Source organism: Natator depressus, chromosome 8 (assembly GCF_965152275.1).
Source record: "Natator depressus isolate rNatDep1 chromosome 8, rNatDep2.hap1, whole genome shotgun sequence".
NCBI classification, from domain to species: Eukaryota; Metazoa; Chordata; order Testudines; family Cheloniidae; genus Natator; species Natator depressus.
Window position 1 is genome coordinate 101,001,354 of NC_134241.1, and position 21,175 is coordinate 101,022,528.

Genomic DNA, 21,175 nt, shown 5'->3' on the forward strand with positions numbered 1-21,175 from the left:
CCTGCAGGAGCTGTGTGGAGCTGACCTTGCTGATTCTTGTCACCTTTGACCTGTCGTCTAGAGCAGAACATACCTGTTAAGCGCTCATGCAGACTTTAGTAGCTCAAGGGCTACACTGCCCCTGGAGAGCAGAGGGTTAACTTCTTGGGCCGTGTCCCCTGTGCCATTAAAGGTAAGTCTGAGCTAGCCTACTGACATTATCTGAACTTCTCTGGCATTGATTCTGGAGTGTCCTGTGGAAGTATCAATCTGGAGGCAATCCTTAGTAGTGATTTGGAAATATTACATGCACCCATGCGATGCCCCTCCCCTGCAGTTCATTGTCACAGAGGAAAAACTGAGTGGGTCTCAAGAACTCCAGCACAGAGCGCTGAAAAGGTGGAGCATGTCTCCAGAGCAAAACTAGACCAGCGTCCTGCTGGGGCAAGCCTTGTGTGTACCTGTCTGAGAAACAGCTGGGACTGGCCATTCCTGGGCCCTGAGTGAAGATTTGAGGCAGCTGAGGCTTTTGGATCAAATGCACCACGGATTGGCTGATAGATGGCAATTCCTCCTATGTCCTTCTGAGCAGGAAGGCAGGGCTGTCCTTAGGATTTATGGGGCCCTACGCAGTATTATTAAACTGGTGCCCCTATGCCTGACGGCAGCCCGAGCTCACAGCCCCGGGGGGGACGGAGGAAGGGGCGAGGCAGCAAAGGATAACAAGACACCCAGCCCTCCTCATGGTGGCGGAGAGTCACAGTTCCCCACAGAGGCCCCCGTACCCTCTTCCTCACGCGGAATGGACGTGCAGAAGGTACCTAATTAAAAGCACTAAATTTGGGAATAAAAAATGTCAATCACAGGTTTTTTGATATGCCCTGAAGTTTCAGACATTTATTTGCAAAAACTATGCTGTAAGGGTGAGTCAGCTGTCTTGCTGAATACAACATTAAATATTACGGAATACATGATGCAGCTCTTCTCTGTTTTATGTTTTCTTAATCAGTATTTCTAAGCTGATTTGATATTTTAAATATACTCTTAAGCCTTCAAAAAGTAATCATTCCAGATTACTACATATTTAACTCACTGAAACAAAGACATTATTTTAAATTAATCAGTCACAGAGGTTTAGTGTGTTCATAACAACTTTTAGAACAATAGGGAACAATTTTTAGAAAAAGGGAACAATAATTTACTTTGTGTGATCTCCATAACAATAGACATGTTTATGAAATTTCATCAACTTTAAAAAATATGTTTCCAAAGATTTTAGGCATAACAAAGGATTTTATATCTTACGAAGGTACTGATTTTGTTGGAGGGTTCTCTTAGAACTAGTTCATCAGATAGTCAGAAGTAAATAAAGGGAAACTCTTTGTCCAGCTATCTGGAAGGAAAGGGGTATTGTCCCTTTAAGGGACCTCTTCAGTGGAGAGGGGGTGAAGGGAAGAGGGGGTGAAGGGAGAAAGGAATGGACAGGAAAACTTTGGAAGCAAGTTTTTTTTACCATAGTAATTAAAATGTGTATTTTTGATAAGGGTGGTCTTTTGAAGGATTTATTTAAAAATCTATATGTCTGAAGATCCAAGCATTTAAGGCTAAAGATGATTGTGCATCTAAAAATCTATGCAAGGATTTTTTAGAGATGTGATTTTATAATCTTCACCAACACACGAATGAAATATTTTTAAAGCAAATTTTAAACTAAGGTCCTGTAGACGGACATGTTCTGAGTAAATATTACAGTAATACACAACTGCTTTTGTCAGTAAATTCAGAAACTGACAGTATATACCTGGGGTTTGGCAAATGCCTGTTAAATGGCTCTTTAACAGTTTCAGGGTTGTGCTAATAGGTCTGGCAGGTTGGAGGCTTTTTCACTTCTAACTACTCGATCCCCTCCTGAGGAACACTTGGAGCCTGTAGGAAGGGTCAGAACAGGGAAAGGAAAGCCGGGTGGGTGGACACTAAGACCCAGTGGTGCCCCAAATTTTCAGGTGCCCTACGCAGCTGCGATTGTTGCATGTGCCTAAGGACGGCCCTGCTGGAAGGGACCTGGGTGCTGAGGTTTCATGTGGAACTGTCTGGAAGTACAGATCTGCCTCAGGATTATAGCCTCTCGCATTAAGTCTCTGAGGCAGCCGTATAGAAGCTGTGACACTTGGTTGGTGGCGGTGCTGGATGAGAAACAGCGCCGCATTTGTGCCCTGTGCAATGGGTCCATTGAGAGGACCGAGCTCGGGCTTTCGATTTCAGATGTATGCTGACCCCAGTGCAGATCTAATTGGGAACTAGGACGTCCCTGAATGATGCTCCCTCTGTGCTAGGAAGTCAGCTGTGTTTCCTTAGGATAACAAATGAAACATTCTGTTGCCCTGTTGATGGGGCCCTGGGTAACGCCAACTCTGAAAGCTTCGTGCAGCAGGGGATAGAGCAGCTATAGGTGACGTGACCCTATAAATGCAGGCATTGGCACAGCATGCATCACGATTTGCAGGCCTTAGGTCTGGATAATATATTTTAAATTTAAAAGGCATAAATTACCCCAAATAGTTATTGACTTAATCTGCCTTTACAGCAGATGGGCTCACTGTGTTGCTAAGAACATACGAACGGCCACACTGGGTCAGACCAAGGGTCCATCTAGCCCAGTCTCCTGTCTTCCGACAGTGGCCAATGCCAGGTGCCCCAGAGGGAATGAACAGAACAGGGAATCATCAAGTGATCCATCCCCTGTCGCCCATTCCCAGCTTCTGGCAAACAGAGGCTAAGGACACCATCCCAGCCCATCCTGGCTAATAGCCATTGATGGACCTATCCTCCATGAATCTATCTAGGGTTTTTTTATGGGAGTGGGAGGTTTGAAGCACGAATGAGCCTCTCCCATCCACAGTGCCTTAAGGAAAGCTACATCCCTTAAGTGCTTTCGCATCCTATTATCCTCTTCATTACCCATCTCCTGTGGAGGCTGTGGGGCGGTGTACAGGCACATTCAGGGGAGAGGAAATCCCATAAAGAAGCATGAGCATCTTTTCAGTCCTCCTGGCATAAAGTTACGCGGATTGTAAAATGACAAGGAGCTGTTACAATATTCCTCCCTTGGTGGAATTTCATTGCCCTGGAGGGAGGTATTTGGTCCTGACTCTTACAAAAGGCTCAATAAAGAAAGAAGAGAAAGATGATAGATTTCCTTTTCTAATGCAGCTCCCCCAGCAAAACCTTTCAGGGCAGGAGGATGGCTCTGTTGTTGCTGTTGTCACTAATTATTCTGAGCATTGCAGCTGTACCTAAGGGCCCTGTTTGAGCATCCCATTGCGTTAGGGTGTCACAGACCGGCTGGTCCTTCAGGGGATGTTTATGCTGCATCTGGGCTCATCTCCCAGCCCCGGTCCACAGACTTGTGTTAGCGGGGCTGACATTAGCATGCTAAAATCCCAGTGTAGACATGGCAGCTTGAGCTCTCAAGCCTGGAGGGGGTGAGCTCTCAGGCCTGGAGGGGGTGTGCTCAAGAGCCTGAGCTTCAACCTGCGTCACAACATCAAAACAATGTCTACATGGTTCTTTTTAGTGTGCTAGCATGAGGCCTGCTAGCCAAAGTCTGTGCCCCGATACAGTTCAGACATATCCCTAAGAGAGCTGGGCCCAGCTTCACCTGTGGCAGATCAGCTCCCTTCCAGCTCAGACAGATCAGCTGGGGATCAGGTGATCAACATCAGCAAGTGACTCAGCCGGGGAGAGATCACAGGGAAGCTCTGGGGACAAAAACCTCTGTGAAAGGGAAGGAGGAAAAGGAGCTACAGGAAGCAATGGGTGTTCCTGGAGCAGCGTAAGACTTTCAGACAAGTGTCCTGTAGGAAATAGCTACGCCCGGGTTAGGGGAAAGGGATGACTGATGTGCGGCTGTAGGAGGTTAGGCAGAAGAAATAAAGCTGAAGCCCTGAGAAAAGGGCCTGAACTATGCTCTGGCCATGGTGTGTCTCCTTCCTGGGCTGCAGGGACAGGCCAACAGCCTGCTCAGTCACACAATAAGATTGTCCCTGCCTGAAAGGGCTTGCAAGCTAAGCAGAAGCTGAGCTAACAGATGGATACAACAAGCAGCTGGAGCAGGAGGAAACAATGAGATGATGCTGATCAGCATGGTAAGCAACAGTCACTCCTTGCGCAATTGGCAACTTGTTTGTGGGCATCCCAGCAGAGGAGAGGTTAAAGGAGGATAGAGGTAGCCTTGTAGATGTTTACAGGGGTTTTCCTTGTGCCTGTGGCATGGGGTGGAAGGAAGCACAAAGGGGCTTGTTGGAAAATTTGACAGATGTGCAATCAAGAGTAGCAGTTAAGGCTTGGAGGAGGGTTCAGGAGATCTGGGTTTAATTCTTAGTTCTGCCACAGACCTTCAGTATGATCTTGAGCACATCACTTAATCATTCTGTGCTCTCTGTATCCCATCTACAAAATGGGGATCTTTCTCCTTCTTGTTTATTTAGTTTGTAAACTCTTCTGGGCCGGGACTACACGTGACTGTATAGCACCGAATCATAGAACTGTAGGGACTGGAAGGGACCTTGATAGGTTATCTAGTCCAGACCCCTGCGCTGAGGCGGGACTAAGTATTATCTAGCCCATCGCCGACAGGTGTTTGTCTGACCAGTTCCTAAAAACCTCCAGTGATGAAGATTCCACAAACTTCCCAGGTAACTCGTTCCAGTGCTTAACTTCCCTTATAGTTAGGAAGTTTTTCCTAATGTCCAACCTAAACTTTCCTTGCTGCACTTTAAGCCCATTGCTTTTTGCCCTGTCTTCCGTGGAAAAGGAGAACAATTTATCGTTCATGGACTTGAAGTCTGTTATCATGTCCACCATCAGTCTTCTCTTCTCCAGACTAAACAAACACAACTATTTCAATCTTCCCTCATAGGTCATGTTTTCTAGACTTTTAGTCATTTTTGTTGCTCTCCTCTGGACTTTATCCAATTTGTCCATATTTTTCCTGAAGTCTGGTGCCCAGAATTGAACAAAATATTCCAACAGAGGCCTTATCAGTGTTGAGTAGAGCAGAAGAATTACTTCTTGGGTCTCGCTTACAACACTTCTGCTAATACATCCCAGAATATTTGCTTCCCCCTCCCCCACAATATTACATTGTTGACTCATATTTAGTTTGTGTTCCGCTATAACCCCCAGATCCTTTTCCACAGTATTCCTTCCTAGGCAGTCATTTCCCATTTTGTATGTGGGCAACTGACTGTTCCTTCCCAAGTGTAGTACTTTGCATTTGTCCTTATTGAATTTCATCCTATTTATTTCGGACCATTTCTGCAGTTTGTCAAGATTATTTTGAATTCTCATCTTGTCCTCCAAAGTGCTTGCAACCCCTCCCAGATTGGTCTCATCCACAAACTTTATAAGGTAGGAAGATATCGAAAAGAACCAGACCCAGAGCAGGTCCTTGCAGGACGCTGCTTGATATGCCCTTCCAGCTGGACTGTGAACCACTGGTAACTACTCTCTGAGTACGCAAAAAGAAAAGGAGTACTTGTGGCACCTTAGAGACTAACACGGCTGCTACTCTGAAACCTGTCTCTGAGTACGGTTTTCCAATCAATTGTGCTCCCACCCTATAGTAGTTTGATCTAGGCTATATTTCTCCAGTTTGGTTATAAGAAGGTCATGTAAGACCGTATCAGAAGCCTTACTAAAGGCGAGATCTGTCACATCTACTGCTTGCCCCTATCCACAAGGCTTGTGACCCTGTCAAAGAAGGATATTAGGTTGGTTTGACTTGATTTGTTCTTGACAAATCCATGTTGACTGTTACTTATCCCCTTATTATTTTCTAAAAAGAAAAGGAGACCTTGTGGCACCTTAGAGACTAACAAATTTGTTAGTCTCTAAGGTGCCACAAGTACTCCTTTGCTTTTGCAAATACAGACTAACACGGCTGCTACTCTGAAACCTGTTATTTTCTAGGGTACAAAACAATTGTTTCACTATTTGCTCCAATATCTTTCAGGGTACTGAAGTTAAGCTAACAGGTCAATAATACCCTGGGTTGTCCTTGTTCCCCTTTGTATAGCCCTTTTCCAGTCCTCTGGGATCTCCTTCCTCCACAAGTTCTCAGAAATAATCACTAATGGCTCAGAGATCTCTTCAGCCAGTTCCTTAAATATTCTAGGATGTATTTTGTCCCCTGCTGACTTAAGACATCCAACCTAAGTAATTTTTAACTTCTTTTTTTCCCCTAGCCTCAGATCCCTAGCCTCAGACCCATTTACAGTGATGTTCAGTATATTTGCTTCTAGCACAATGGGCCGTGATCTCAGTTTGGAACATCCAGCTGCCACTGTGAGACAAAGAAAAGCGGGGGCATTGCAAAACAATTTAGAGTAAGACAATTGTGATAGATGTCTAATTCCAATTAAACACACCAGAAACATACAAGTAAAATAATCTCTTGTCGTAATTAATTGTGAACCAGTATAAATCAAGTTTGGTAGATAATCCAGTGAAAGTTATAGGAATTTCTTAACATGTTAACCTGAGAATGTTTTTAGACTGGAACAAAACTTCTTCCTCCCATATTGATGATTGTCAGTTGAGTCTCCCAATCTTGGTATCAGAGGACAATGGATTTGACCAATTGGAAGATGGGCATTATAAGTGGACAATTAACATCGTCCCCGATATTAATCTACCACACTGGGAAGTATAGACATCTTATTCCCTGGCTATGAAGACCACGCTCAGTGAGCTCTTTATTTAACACTCAGCAAAGTGTCAGAGGGGACTTCAGTTTCTGCATTAGGTTGGGCTGAGAATTACATTAAAATTCAGTAAGGAGGAATAAAGCTCTGTGCTTGTTGAAGACAAGGAAAAGTTTTGCCATTGACTCTAGCGTGGAGCAGGATGGGACTCGCCATAAACTCAAGAGAGCAATTCCATGGGTTTGTTCCACCTTAATAATGCTGTCAGCTGCTTGGGCTTTGCAGAAAGCAGCTGGTGGACTCATTCCGGAGCCACAACACAGCAAGGTATTTTTGGGACTTGGTCTCTCTGGGACCAGAAAATTTCTGCAAATTGTTTTTGACATTATTAGGTCCTTTGGCTCTTACTAAAGCAGTTTTCTGTAGGACTTATCAACTCCCCATTAAATCAGATGCTTCCATTCTTTGTCTCCCTGTCTGTGCTGCTTGCCCTAGATACAAGCCAGTTCGTTTATTTCACAGAAGGCCGGTGTTCTTCCTTGCGGGTAAATCTGGGAGCCAAGACATGGGATACAAATATTTGTGTCTTATTTGTTTAATGAAACAATACGTAATCCTGGGCACTTTAGGCAGTGCCAAAGCACGGAACAAGCATTTCACCCCTCCAGGGGGAGGGATGTGTAATGAGGATAATTATACTTATGGGGAAACTGAGGCGGAGAAAAGGAAAGCGATTTGCCTAAGTCTTTGGTGCGTAAAACTCACCAGGGAATTTCCAGGACAACGTCATTAATTCATTTTGAAGTAATGAGGCCTATATTTGTTGTTGGGTGGAAAACATAAACTCATGTTTGGGCTATTGACCTATCCATTTACATACTGTTGGGCGAGGGGTTTGCAGACCAACATATTTCAAACAGGGTTTCCCTTTCCACACTTAAGGATCTGATCCAAAGCTCACTGATTGGCCTTAGTGGGAGGTCAGGCACCAACTGCTTTAATCTCTTTTGTTGACCTTTGTCACCATAGTATCTGAGCGCCTCCCAGATGTTAATGCATTCGTCCTCCCAGCGCCTAGATGAGGTAGGTAAGTAGTGTTAGCCCCCTTTTACAGATGGAGGAACCAAGGCACAGAGTCAGTGCCTTACGCAAGCTCATACAGGGAGTCTGTGGCAATGCCAGGAACTGCATGCAGCTCTTCTGGTTTATAGTCTTGTGCCTTAAACACAAGGCCATTCCTCCCCAGGCTCAGCTGCCGGGAAAATAAGATTTAAAATCCTCAAATGCAGACCCAATAATGGGGCCTTCACTTCACGTAATCGAGCAAAGCACCTAACCATGTGCTTAAATTAAGTATGTGATTGTTCCCAATGAAATCAATGTGCTTTCCTGGATCAGGGCCGTATGATCGGTATTGGCTTCACAGACATGCACTATGCCAGAGAGTCGGTGTTTGCAAGCGTGAGCCCTGTGGTCCTTATTCGTGGAGCAACTTGTATTAACTTCAGTGGGTCTTGGGTCCAAGCCAGTGTCTGCCGCAGTCAGCATGGGATGTCAAATACCCATAGTGTTGTTTGTAGCTTGTTCAGAAGGCAGGGCTTTCATGAAACAGTCCCACAGAGCTCCAGATGGGGAGGAGTATAACAGGAGCTGCTTCTTCCAAACACATAAAAATAAGTTTGTTTTTTTTGGGGGGGGGGAGGTCAAGGACTCTTTCTTTGCGGGTGTGTACAGCAGCTAGCACAATGGAATATGGGTCTCTTACATGCTACAGCAATACAAATAATAATTCTAGGAACTGAAATTTCATTTGCTTTGAAAAGTGTATCGTTCTAGCAGAAGTCCCCCCACCCCTGGCTAATGGTAATTATTAGATAATTCTTTTTTTGTTTATGAATAATAAGCAGATACAATGGAAAATAGTTTACTGGGGATTGTGGAGCCTTTCAGATAGAGTTTTAAAACAAAACCCTTTGTATCAGCAACTGCTGCTTTACAGCACAAGGCTAACACCAGCTGAGGAAATGGACCGAATTTTTCACTATAATTTGATATCCTTCCATTGAAAGTTGCCTTTACCGTTAAATAATATTTTTCCTTTTGCTCTAACTTAATTTACAAAATGTCCTTCCCCGCCAGCAGTATTCAGCCCTAGTATATTAAAAAGAAATGCTTTCTAAAGTCTGGTTCTAAATTGTGTCAATTTCTCTTCCTCTGTGGTTTTTGACATTGCAACAGATCACTTTTATCTGGGCTTTTTCTTCCCTTTGAAATATTTTAACTCGTCAAAAAAATCAAACTGCTATTAAATACTGCACTTAATAAAATATATTAATTTAAAACAGAATATTCTCTTTACATGTGTTAAAATGGAGGGGACATATATTTTGCATGGTATATTTATTGTAATGAACCTTTTGGGATTAAAAATTTCCAAGAGGATAAGCTTTTTCTCCCGACTGAGTGTCGCACACAGACTGGGCAATATCTCTATATTAGAAAAAATCACACTGCGTGTAGCACTTGCAATCTCTTTATTGCAAACCACTAAGAGGGATGAATTTGTCTTTGGATTATAACTCCCTGAAAACACACACTGCCATACACTGGTTTCAGCACCACCTTACGGGACAGTTCCTAAAATGATGTTTTCTGTAGCCAGGACTTCCTAGGGCTTAGGTTAGAGAGGTCAGTTGCTTGTTATATTCTTCCACTGAATGCTGATGATCTCTGTAACCTCGGACTCTGACTCTGAGCTCTCTCACGCTGGCGCAAATGGTGTGACTCAACTCAAGTCTTTTGAGTTACAGCCGTGTCACACCGATGCAAGGGCAATCCAACTCAGGCCCATGGGTTTCGTTCCATGCCTGCAATGAGTTCCAACAGCAGCTGATTAAAGTTTATATACTGATAGGTCTTAAACCCACCCTGGGGGGAATCTGTCTTTGACAGATCAACAGAATTCAAACACGGAGCAGTGGAGCCAGCTTCTATGACCAGTGGTGGCCAGCATTGTCTCCTCATGCTCCCACAACTGCCTGTATCCATCTGCTGTCTCTTAAATTATAAGCTCCTGTAGAGGGGCCTGTCTTTTCTGTGGTTGTGCAGCACCTAGCACAATGGAGCGCTGGTCTATGATTGGGGGACCTAGGAGCTACCATGATACAAATAGTAATTCTGATCTCTAGACTCAGATAGCGCCAGGGACTGTGGGTCTGGAACACAAGTCTGCAGGGCTCCTAGGAGCTAGTCGGTTCCACCCAGTGACCTGTTAACTGTTTCTAGGATAGAAGTTGAACCCTGACAGAGGACTCCAGTCCCGGGATCTGACTGGCAGAATGCTGCGGGTCCTGACTGGTTCACAGCTTCTATATAAACCCGGAACAGGAGGTTGTCCATGCAACTGGGATCCACCTTGCCATGGACTATGTGTTTTGTGCTTCCTGCTCCTACTCCAGCTCCCCTGGCTTGACTTCCTGGTATCCTGGCCTGACTCTGGTTACTGATCCATGGTTCTGCTCTCAAGTTTGCCTCATGCTTCTGATCTCCTGGTAACCTGACCCTGCCTGCCTCCTGACACTCGACTTTGGGTTTGCCCTCTGGCCTGTCTCAGACTCTGACCTCCTGGTGTCTGAGCAGGCCTGACTCCCAACTTCTGCTCTGATCCCTGGGTCAGACTGCCTGTATCCTGCCATGATGGATAGTCAATCCTCACTAAGTGTCCTTTTTCCCTACTCCAGGAAGACAAGGATTCTCCCCAGCATAGAGGAATCCTTGGCTGATGTAAAAGTTCCATAGCCGTATTACTGATAGAGCACCCAATGAATCCCAGAGGTGTTGCACGCTTAATTAAAGCTGGAGAGACCACCTCTGCATCCAAGGTAAGACATCCTAAGGGACATCGGTTGTGCCACCTTGACTCTTCTGCTTTCAGTGCTGGCTGTCTTTCAAGCTTTTAATCACCACTCTAGAACTGCAAACTTTTAAGTGTAAATTCTCAGCCCTTTGAAAAGAATATTAGGTGTCACAATAGGGAAGCAAAAATATTGTTACCTTGGCCCCTGGCTGACAGATGAAGGGCATGTGGGTGTTCCTTAGAGGGAAGCACCAGCTGTGTTAAAGTGTATAAGAGATCTGGCGTTCCTCGAAGCGAGGGTTTCCAAGAATGCAACTAAAGGTAGTTGTGTGTCTTGGGGGGGTCTGGTGTGCTGCAGTTGAGCCACAGAGCTGGTATGGTACAGGAAAGGAAAGAACAGGACTCCTTCCCTGTCACAGAAAGGTACCTCACACTTGGCCTGGAGGGAATATCTGTCATGGGGAATTCCGTCCTCGTGCTGAGATGCAGTGAGGACTGTGGTGAAATGTCAAGATATCACTTTTGAGGAGTATCAGGGGTTGGGGGTGGGGGTTGGGGGGGGCAGTGCCTGACCCTGCTTCTGGGACAGGGGGTTCTTTGGGAAAATGTGTGATCAGAGCATCAGTCGGAAAAGTGCCAGCTTGAAGCATGTCTGGGGGAGATGAGCCTCGCTGTCTTAGGAAGCAGCCTGTTCTCTCCCTCTCAGTTTCGGGCTTCTTGTTTATTATCCTGCTGATTTCTAAGAGATAAAGTCATGTTACATGAGCGTTCCAGTGCGTAAGGCCAGGAGGCACCACCAGGTCATCTAGTCTGACCACCTGTGTATCGTAGGCGAGCACCCACGCACTAACCCCAAGAATTGAAATTAGACCAAGGCATTACAGAGGAGGAGGGGCGGAAGTAAACGTGAGGCCCCTGCACTGGCAGAAAATGATTAAGTGAGAGACAGCTCTATAATCCTGGCAAATGACCCACCCTCCAAATGGCAGAGAGTCATGTACCACAGCGCCCCCTCCTCCCCCCCGGCCAGGCATCTGACGTAGGGCCCTGGGTCTAGACTTCTGATATGTGGTCTTAAACATTAGCCCGTCAGGTTTAATCATTCCCAGTTGCTGTAGTGGTCAAAGGCCCTGCTTCCCATGGCTAATCCATAAAGCCATTCGTTGCCTGCTCACCGGGGTTTCCTTAAGATCAGTCCAAAGTCGTTCACACAAATGCGTCGCACTTCTAGGCCTGCAGCTGTTGACTGCTCTCGTGACTGAAATATTTCAGAGTAGCAGCTGTGTTAGTCTGTATCTGCAAAAAGAACAGGAGGACTTGTGGCACCTTAGAGACTAGCAAATTTATTTGAGCATAAGCTTTCATGAGCTACAGCTCACTTCATCAGCTGCATGAAGGGGAAAATACAGTGGGGAGATTTTATATATACACAGAGAACATGAACCAAGGGTGTTACCATACACACTGTAGGAAAGGTGAGCTATTACCAGCAGGAGAGCAGGGAGGGGCAGGACCTTTTGTAGTGATAATCAAGGTGGGCCATTTCCAGCAGTTGACAAGAATGGGTGAGGAATAGTGTGTGTGTTGGGGGGGAATAAACATGGGGAAATAGTTTTACTCTGTGTAATGACACATCCACTCCCAGTCTTTCTTCAAGCCTAATTTAATGGTTTCCAGTTTGCAAATCAATTCCAATTCAGCAGTCTCTCATTGGAGTCTGTTTTTGAAGTTTTTTTGTTGAAATACTCACCGGCCCTGCCTCAGCGATCACTCACGCCACTGACTTGAATGGGGGTACCCCGATTTATACCAGTGTTAGGCCCCAGTCAAGCAGAGCACTTTAGCACATGATTAACTTTGAGTGAATAATCCCACTGAAGTCAATGGGCCTACACACATGGGCTTAAAGTGAGGCTTAAATATTTTGCTGGAGTGGGGCCTAAGTGAGAACACAGTGGTCACCCCCCCACGCAAGAGTCTACTTTAGCCGTGCATCTTTTTGTGAAGGCCAAGCTACCTCAGGAATGTGCCCGCAGATAAAAGATGTTAATAGTCTTTGTGTATTAAAGTATGGGAAGAAAAAACCATCTCTGAATGGTAGCAGGTGCTCTGATGTCTGTTTATTGATTTGCAGCATAATATATCAGTTGCCCCTAGAGTGTCTTGCAAACAGGGAAGAATCAAAACTGGCCTATATAATCTACGGGGTACGTGAAATGACGAGGCGTGACTACTCTCACGGGCGTGCCACATTGTTACATCTGCACAATTGTTTTTCTCTGGGCAGCAGTCAGTACAACAGTCAGTTAGTGGCAGTCATCAACTAACCCATCCAAACAATGTCTCACAGGGAGATGAAGCTGAGTCACTTGAGGCCAGGTTTTCAAATCTGGCTGCTTGCTAATGAGGTCACCAGTGGAAACGCTGGAGAGTTAAACACATGAATTCCTGGTGAGGTAATTAAAAATATTTGCCTCTTGCTGATAACTGACCCATTAATATCCTTCCTTTCTGAGGAAGCTTCATAAAGGACGATCCTATCGTTTTTCTCTTTGTAGCAGGGCAGGTGGCTGCATAGAGATTTCCCCAACAAATGTGCAAGACAAGAACATCACATATTTGCCTTATGCACCTTTCAGAGGCAGTTTTGCAAGGGGAAAGTTATTGCTCTCTGAGTAAGAAAAAGGGGATGGGGTGGGGGGGGGAAAGGGTTTTAATAGAAACGAATTATCTTCATGACATTGAACTGCAAAGATGAAGCTAAAAAGGCAGTAAGTCCAGAAATACCCTCTGATTGCCTCTGTGGTTCTGCAAATGCACTGAGCTGCAGACAGTATGAAAAAAAAAAAAAACCCAAACATTTGTAGGGGCAAAGCATTTCCCAGTGCCTTAACCCATCCACTTTCCCGGGGGCCTAAACAGTTCTCTGGATCTGGATTCAAGCTTTCCCAAGTATGTGGTATGTGTGAGTAGATCGTGGTGAGGGCGTCAGGTCTGCAGGCCTGGGTTTGGGCTCTGTCCCAGTTTCCATCAATAATTCCATTTCAGTGACCAAAACTTCATCATGAATATGCCAGATACGTTTCCAATGTAAGAACAGGTAGTGACTTAGGTCAGTGGTTCTCAGCCAAGGGTCTGGGGCCCCCTGGGGGTCTGCAAGCAGGTTTCAGGGGGTCCACCAAGCAGGGCCAGCATTAGACTCATGGGGACCCAGGGCAGAAAGCCGAAGCCCCACCGCATGGGACTGAAGCTCAGGGCCCTGAGCTCCGCTACCTGGGGTGGAAGCCGAAGCCTGAGCAATGTAGCTTTGTGGCGGCCCTGTGGCGTGCAGCCCCAGGCAATGCCCGGCTTGCTACCCCCTAATGCCAGCCCTGGCTTTTATAAGCAGAAAACCAGTTGTGGCACAGGTGGTCCATGGAGTTTTTATAGCATGTTGTGGGAGGGGCCTCAGAAAGAAAAGGGTTGAGAACCCCTGACTTAGGGAACATGCTACTGACCTGGTGTTATCACTAAAGGATATAGGGAAACTTGGTTAATTTCCCAGTCAGTATTTGTATTCTAGTCGTGTCCACAGGCCACAACTGAGATGAGGGCCTTATTGTGCTAGGGGCTGTACAGACATGTAGTAAGAGATGGTCCCTGAAGACAGAGAATGTCTTTGTCCAGTGCACAGATGGTGAACTGAGGCACAGAGAGATTAATTGACTTGCCCAAGGTCACACAGGGAGTCTGTGGCAGGGCAGGGAATTGATGCCAGATCTCTAGAGTCCCAGCCCAGTGGTATTGTATTCAATATTTATATTCTGGTAGTACCAAAAGGCCCCAGCTGGGACTGGGGTTCCAATGTGCTGAGTTGTTGTACAAACATAAAAGGGAGACAATCCCTGCCCTGAAAGGGTGAAGCCTAGACACAGAGAAGGGGGTGGGGACAGCAGGCTATGGATTATTTAAAGGGGGGAGAGAAGTGGAGCAAGGAAAGGAGGAGGAAAAGGCAAGGCAGGGGGGAAAAGGAAGAATCACAGCTTGTCTCCTTAGCCATGATCACCAGGCTGCCATCAGGAAGTGTCATGATCAAAGTGCGTCTTCAGGCGGGATCTGAACCATCTCTCTTCTCAGGGACACAGCTCGGATGCAAAGCAAACTGCATCCCCACCAGCTACAAAATACTGCAAGAGAAATGAACTCCTCCTCCTCCTCCAGAGGCTTGCTGCAGAGAATCCGTGGCAATAAGCGATGACGACAGGGATGAAGAGCACCAATAATGTCATCGTCCCAATGTTTAGCCCGGCTTGGTAGTATTTATAATTGATTTGTTGCAAAAGCAAACCCACTCCAGTATTTCCTTCCCTTAAGTAGTAATTAAAATGTAAATGAAGAGAGATGTGCATCCTCCAAAGCCTTGTGTCAATCTGCCGAGGGATATTTCTGCCCTGACCTTTATCTAATGCCCTTATTGGACCATAACTTTGCAAGTGGTCTGTCTCTCTTACTTTACTGGACTCGGATGTTTCCCTTCACGGCGAATATTGCTCAGTGATCACGGTTGCTCTTCATTCGCACTTTATTTGAAAAACTGACTTTCTACATGGCTTGTTGTTCTCGGTAGGCGGAGCTTTTCTCTTCCAGGTGACTTCATGCCGGTGTCCGTCTGAGTTGGGAAGCTCTGAAATCTCCAGCTGCATATCTTCTCCAGCTTCCTGTGCCACTACCCACAGGGGGTGTGTGCCTACCTCCCCCCGCCCCCCTGCATAGGAAATGTGTGTATATGAAACTAAAAGCATGGGCAAATTGTGATCTCCCTTACACTGGCATTACTCACTCCCTACTTACCTGTTAGGGATCAGGGCCAGCAGCCAGTCTCCTGGCAACACAACATGCCCTCAGCAGGCTACCCGACTGACTACACTAGCTGATGGGTCCGGAAGGGCAGCTGGCTGGCTTTTAGCCCAGCAGCGGCAGTTCCTCTCTGGTGGCTCAATGTGTTCATGCTCGCAGCTGCGAGCCTCCTGGTGCCCGCTGCTCCTTGCTTTGCCCCCGTCCTGCTCCTGCTCAGTCCTTGCTCCTGGTTCCAGCTTTCTCACCCTGACTCTAGTTCTTGACTCCAGGCTCTGACCCAAGACGTGGCTATGGGTTTCTGATTCTGGCTCTGGCCCTTGGCTTGGCTAATAGTTCCTGGAGTGGCTACTGGTTCCTGACAGAGTCTTGATCTCAGATTGGATCCACTTCCTGTTTCCTGCTCTGACCGCAAGGCCTGACCACCCAGCGCCCAGTCTCCAATATTACCCTAGTGTCTGTGAGGTGAGCACTGGGTCCTGTGTGGGTCTGTCTCAAGTTCAGTGATATCTGGGCGCTCTGAAGCATCAGCTAACTGTACTGTAACTTATATGCTTCCTGGGCAAAATTCAATCCTGTATAAAGGGGCAGCTCAAGACCTAGTCGTTGGTTAAGCCCTGTTTTGAGGGCTTAAGTAAAATGGATCCCACGGTTTTAGCCAGTGCCAGGGCTTGAATCAGGAACTTCCCACACTGACTGTATGGGTCTGAACAGCCTGAGCTAAAGAGCCAGGCTCTATAAGTGAGGCGTGTGATACGCTCATGTTACTGGGATGTGTAACATAGGCAGAGCCGCAGGTTACACAGATGCAGTACGGTCGCCTTCTGCCCAGGAGCGAGTTTCGCCCCAAACACACCAGTTCTGAAAATCGTCATTGCGGATGTGTCTCCGCTGATTCCAGTGAGGTTGCGCCAGGGATGAATTTCTCCCGCCCGGTTTAGAGCTGCGCAAAGCGTTCCTAGCAAATGCTTCCCTAGCTTGGCGTTCATTACAAACAGGCAGGGCGCACCAGGTCTGTCAGAAGGCTTGCTGGTGTTCTGAGCAAACCCAGGGCCTGCCCAGGGTTTTAGCACAAAACCCAAGTGCAATTTTCAGCTTTCTGCTCGGCTTCAGGTTGAACAACCAGCTGAACGAGAGAATTTTGTCTTGAGCTTTGGCCACTTTAGTTGGATCCTAAAAACCAGTCTGCAATTTGGGTCCTGGGAATCCTGCCTGGGTGGGAACCACAGGAACTGACTGAAAAATCCTTTGCAATCTACAGCCACTGATTGTTGGCTGGTTAGTTAGCTGATTACGGTGTCACAACAATGTGTCCTGTCCTTTCTCTGGATACTCTCCCTGAACTCCTGCTCTGCAACTTGTGTGTTCATTGTCATCTGTGTAAAACGCCGCCCAATCAGAATGGGTCATTTGCAAAGGTACAAATGATGGAAGGAGGCAGTGAATCAGGCTCTCTGTGTTTTTTTTTTTTTTTTTGGGGGGGGGGGGGGGAGTTGTTGCTTAAGCCCTGATTCAGCAAGGTCCTAGGACATAAGCCTGAATTTAATGAGTCTACTACTCATACGCTTAGAGTTACACCTGGTTAATCACCTTGCTGAACTGGGGCCATAAACAGAACAAGATAAGCGCCTATGAAGGGAAGAATCATCAGGTGCATAGTTCCTCCTTTACCCTCCACCTTCATGTGAAATCATTTTCCGGTGCCTCGGAGTGCTGCTTGAATCTAAATGGTATTGAAATCCCTAGCACTGCTGTAATGGTCGTGTGGTGGACCAGAGTGAAGTTATGTTAGCAAGTGAATTGCTGCAGGAGAGCTGTGTAATTAGCAGCACAGAGTGGGCCTGATTTGCCTCCCACTTAGATTGGAGGAGGAACTCCAGAGGATGTGATTTCTAGTCTAATGTGGCCCTCATCTCTGGAATATCTGAGCACCTCCCAGAAGTGAGCTGAGGGACATGAGTGACGTCTGTCACATGGGGCTCTTTCTCCTTGGGCAGACAAAGAGCGAAAGGGTGTGCCTTTTATTTTAAAAAAAATTAGAATATGGACTCTCTGAGCACTGTGTGTGTCTACACAGTGCTTGGAGATCAGCAAGGTCAGAGAAGCACCTTGTACTTGGAATGACGGGTAGCAATGCTTGTGGTGGCTTACGACTTCAATGGGTCTACTCATGTAGTTAGGCATGTGCTTGGAGCATCTTGCTTTACCTGGGCCTAAATTAGAGGAGGATCAGTCTCTCTGTGTTGCATACTGCCATTCGAATCGACAGCCTGGAAGCAGCGTTCTTGGACATATATGGGGGAAATTCAAGGTTTCCTTTTCATCGTAAAGGGAGTGGGCATCCAAAGCACTCCAGGTCTGAGAACCTTACTGTTGAGCTGATTTATGCTCTCCTGAGTCTTAATGTATTATTGGTGTAAGCTGCTATTCATACATTTGTGCTGACAGGGTGTCCTCTTGTTCTGTGCTAATCTGTGGGGGAATTTAAAAGCCCAACCCATATGGGGAAGAAAGTATATGGGCCAGATCCTCATGGCAGAGCTCCATTGAATAGAGCTATGCTGATTGACGCCATCTGAGAATCTGGCCTGTCATTTTACTTCTTGAATTAGGACTTGGCTTTTCTGTAGTCAAAGGAATGCAGCCCATGAGATCTTCATGGCTAGATGTGTGAAACGCTGAATCTTCGCTGAATGGTGCCTCGAGTATCTGATGCTTTTAATAAAAATGTCCCCTTTTTACTGGTTTTATGGCCCATTCAGCAGAAAGTGCGATGGAAGGTCACGCAGCGGCCACTGCAAAATCAAATGACTGCAGCCTTGTTCAGCATGATCATCTTTCGGATTGTGCAATTGTAGAACTGCACACTGGTTTATTGGCTACCTTTTAAATAAATGAACTATAAAGGGCCAAATTCTTCCCAGGTGTAATTTCTACTTAGCAGAGCCAAACCACAGATAAATGTGGCTCCCTATATTCATAGCAATCAGCTACAAGCAACCATCAGTGGTAGACTGTCTGTCACAAGCAGAAGTTTTGAATGACATCAGTAAGCTCAGTACATTGATATTTTCCCCTGCAGTGTTACTAACTGAGGAACTTACTAACTTACCACCCGGGACACTTACAGAACAAGAGCGTCATGGGTCATAATCTGGTCCAAATATTTAATGCACCAAGCATCAGTGCCTAATCTTACATCTGCTATTGGGTTTGGGGGCCCTTTTGACCTTTTTGGAAGGGGGGATCTGGTTTTAATCTGTCAGAGGTAGAGGGTGCCATTGTGCTATCCTGTCTGTCACACCAGCTGAGTCATGTTATGTGCCATTGTTACCCATGCTAAAGACAAACCAGAGTACTCTCCCTCCCAGGGAGAAACTGAAAAGATCTTTCTCAGACTCTTGTTTTCTCATGATTTACCTAAGGTAAATTTATCAAGAGAAAGGAAAAATGCTGTAACTGATGGTTTCTCTCTCTTGATATTTCCAGTGGGAATTATAAAAAAAAAATCCCTTTTGGTACTTGAGATGACTGGCCATTATTTTGCTTGAGTTTAATATAAATTCTGCAGTTAAAATGACTGTGGTTACTACTTAGCAGAAAATATTGGACCTGATTCACCACACAATGCTTCAGTTTCCATAGGTTTCTTAAGGAGCCGTTATGAGTATTTATTCTCCCCTGCATAATACAGGCCATAGAATTTCATACCAGCATAACTCCATTGAAATCATGAGTCACCATGTGGTTGATGCATGCTATCATGAGTGCTTGACAGAAGTTACCTTGAGCCTAAAGGCTGGTGAACAATTCACTGTGCACACGATGGGAAATGCTTCTGACTTGGATGCAAGTGCCAAAGCTGTATCCCCTTGTTGGGCGTAACCCCAAGTTCTCTTTATCTGCCAGGGCCATTTACACTGGCAACAAACTAGAGTAATGTCAGAGTGAATCAGGCCCATTAGGCTGCAAGCTAAGGCAAATGCTACTGTAAGGGTAAGGAACACTGTATGTTGTGTGTATTCTGCAGACTGCTCTTATCCTGTTGGCTACATTAGCCAGAGCTGGTACTCTGGAAGATGATGTGTGTCAGGAAAGAATATATTCTTCTCCAGCCATTTCCCCTGCTCTGAATATCGGGTCTGTTTATTGACCTAAATCCTCCTCCATCTAAATGGCATGCACAGCCTTCTTCCTTGCTGTAGAGAGTGACTGGTGAGAAAGTAAGTAAATAAGAGCATCTGATTTATGCCAGTTGAACCTCCAGACTTCTGTGTATTATTCTGAGGGCCTAAGTCTTTGTCTACACCGGAGAATAGCTTCCCCTCCACCCCCACAACACACATACACATTCAGCATTCAGTGTAGCTGAAGCAGTGCTGACTCAATGGGTATGTCTGCACCCCAAGTGAAGGTGTGATTGTGGGCGTATCTCGGCCAGGTTTACTCCAACTAGTGCAGATGGCAATAGTAGTGAAGACCGGACAGCATAGGATTCAGTCCAGGCTAACCATCCGGAACAAGATCAGTGGGGACCCTGGGTACATATTCCGGTTGCTGCCCCATGCTGGGGTCCATGCTGGGGTCCATGCTGCCACATCTTGACTGCTATTGTTACCCCACTAACTAGATTAAAACTAGCACAGCTGTGCCTACCCATGCTACAATTACCCCCTAATTTGTGGTGTGCATGTACCCGAAGTGTAGGTAAGGGCATGCAGAGATTTGCCTTGATTGAGTTAATAGATGTTTACCCCTGTTGATTTAGTTTATTCATTGCAAACCTTGGGTTGTCCTAGTTTACACTTAGGGGCCATAGGTGCAGGTGAGCCAATTGCTGACCACCACTTCCTGCACCCGGGGGGAAGCAGTCTGGGGGCAGGAATCCTCTTTTTGTTGTGTGGGTGTACAGTGCCTAGCACAATGGGGTCCTATTATTCACAATGTGAATAATAATCCTGAGTTTAGACAGAGTCTAAACATAATTGACCCCCAAAGTAAATATGCTCCCACTATGCAGAATGGTGATGCATTTGCAAATGACAAACACGTCTCCTTTCCTGTTTCTCGGAGGCATGCCAAGGTTTTCCTTCCTTGTTTCGCATCACTCACCAGCCTGTGATTACTTCCCTGCTCTGATCCCACTTTAATACTTCCACTATCACAAAGCCTGCTGGAGCCAATTAGAACCCCACATCTGAACTCTTTCCCCCCCCTTCCCCCCCATAAAGCCTTCACTACACGTTCTCTAATCTGGGCTTCACTCCTGTTTGGGCAAGGCAGACTGCAGGAGGGAGGCTGGAGGGAAATGTCACACCGAGAGAACAGATTCCACGAGGGATCAGTGTCAGGAATGCCTTTCCCCTCCTTAAATTCTTGACGTACCTTGCAAGAGATTGCGGCATTGGCACAAGTGAGTGCGTGTCTTACAAGTGAGTCCTTGCCGCTGGGGCGTCCACAGCGCCCCCCGCCCCTCCCCGCCCCGCTTCTTGATCTTACGCTTTGCAATTAGGCACTTTCCCTAGGCAATGAAAAATCAAAGCTCCCCCCGGAGAAAAGCTCCAGGCTGCCCCTAGCGGCAGCGCTCCAGAAGGCAGCTTTACAAATAAAAGGGGTGGTTGCAGCTTTCAGCACCACGGCAGCGGACAGCCCCTCCCGGGCATCCCGGCGGAGGCAGAGGCGTCCCGGAGGGGTGTGTGTGTGTGTGGGGGGGGTTGCAGCCTGAGTTACCAGGCGCAGGGGGGGGGGGGGGGGGAGATGCTCTAGGCAGAGCGTTATCCGCGGCAGAGGCCGCCAGCTCCAG

General features: G+C 46.4%; 1 protein-coding gene across 3 annotated transcripts in view; it reads left to right on the forward strand.

Annotated features, from left to right (window-relative positions):
- Nucleotides 1-4,102: 4,102 nt before the first annotated feature.
- The window catches only part of TMEM275 (transmembrane protein 275), a 37,827-nt gene continuing 20,754 nt past the window's right edge, over nt 4,103-21,175 (forward strand). Inside the window, exon 1 of one of the 3 annotated variants that reach the window (XM_074961802.1) lies at nt 4,103-4,124. The gene's annotated coding sequence lies outside the window, so the exon portion shown is untranslated. Of the gene's footprint in view, nt 4,125-20,672; nt 20,786-20,972; nt 21,065-21,175 lie in introns of those variants that run through there. The other 2 variants (XM_074961798.1, XM_074961800.1) reach the window with 2 other exon arrangements.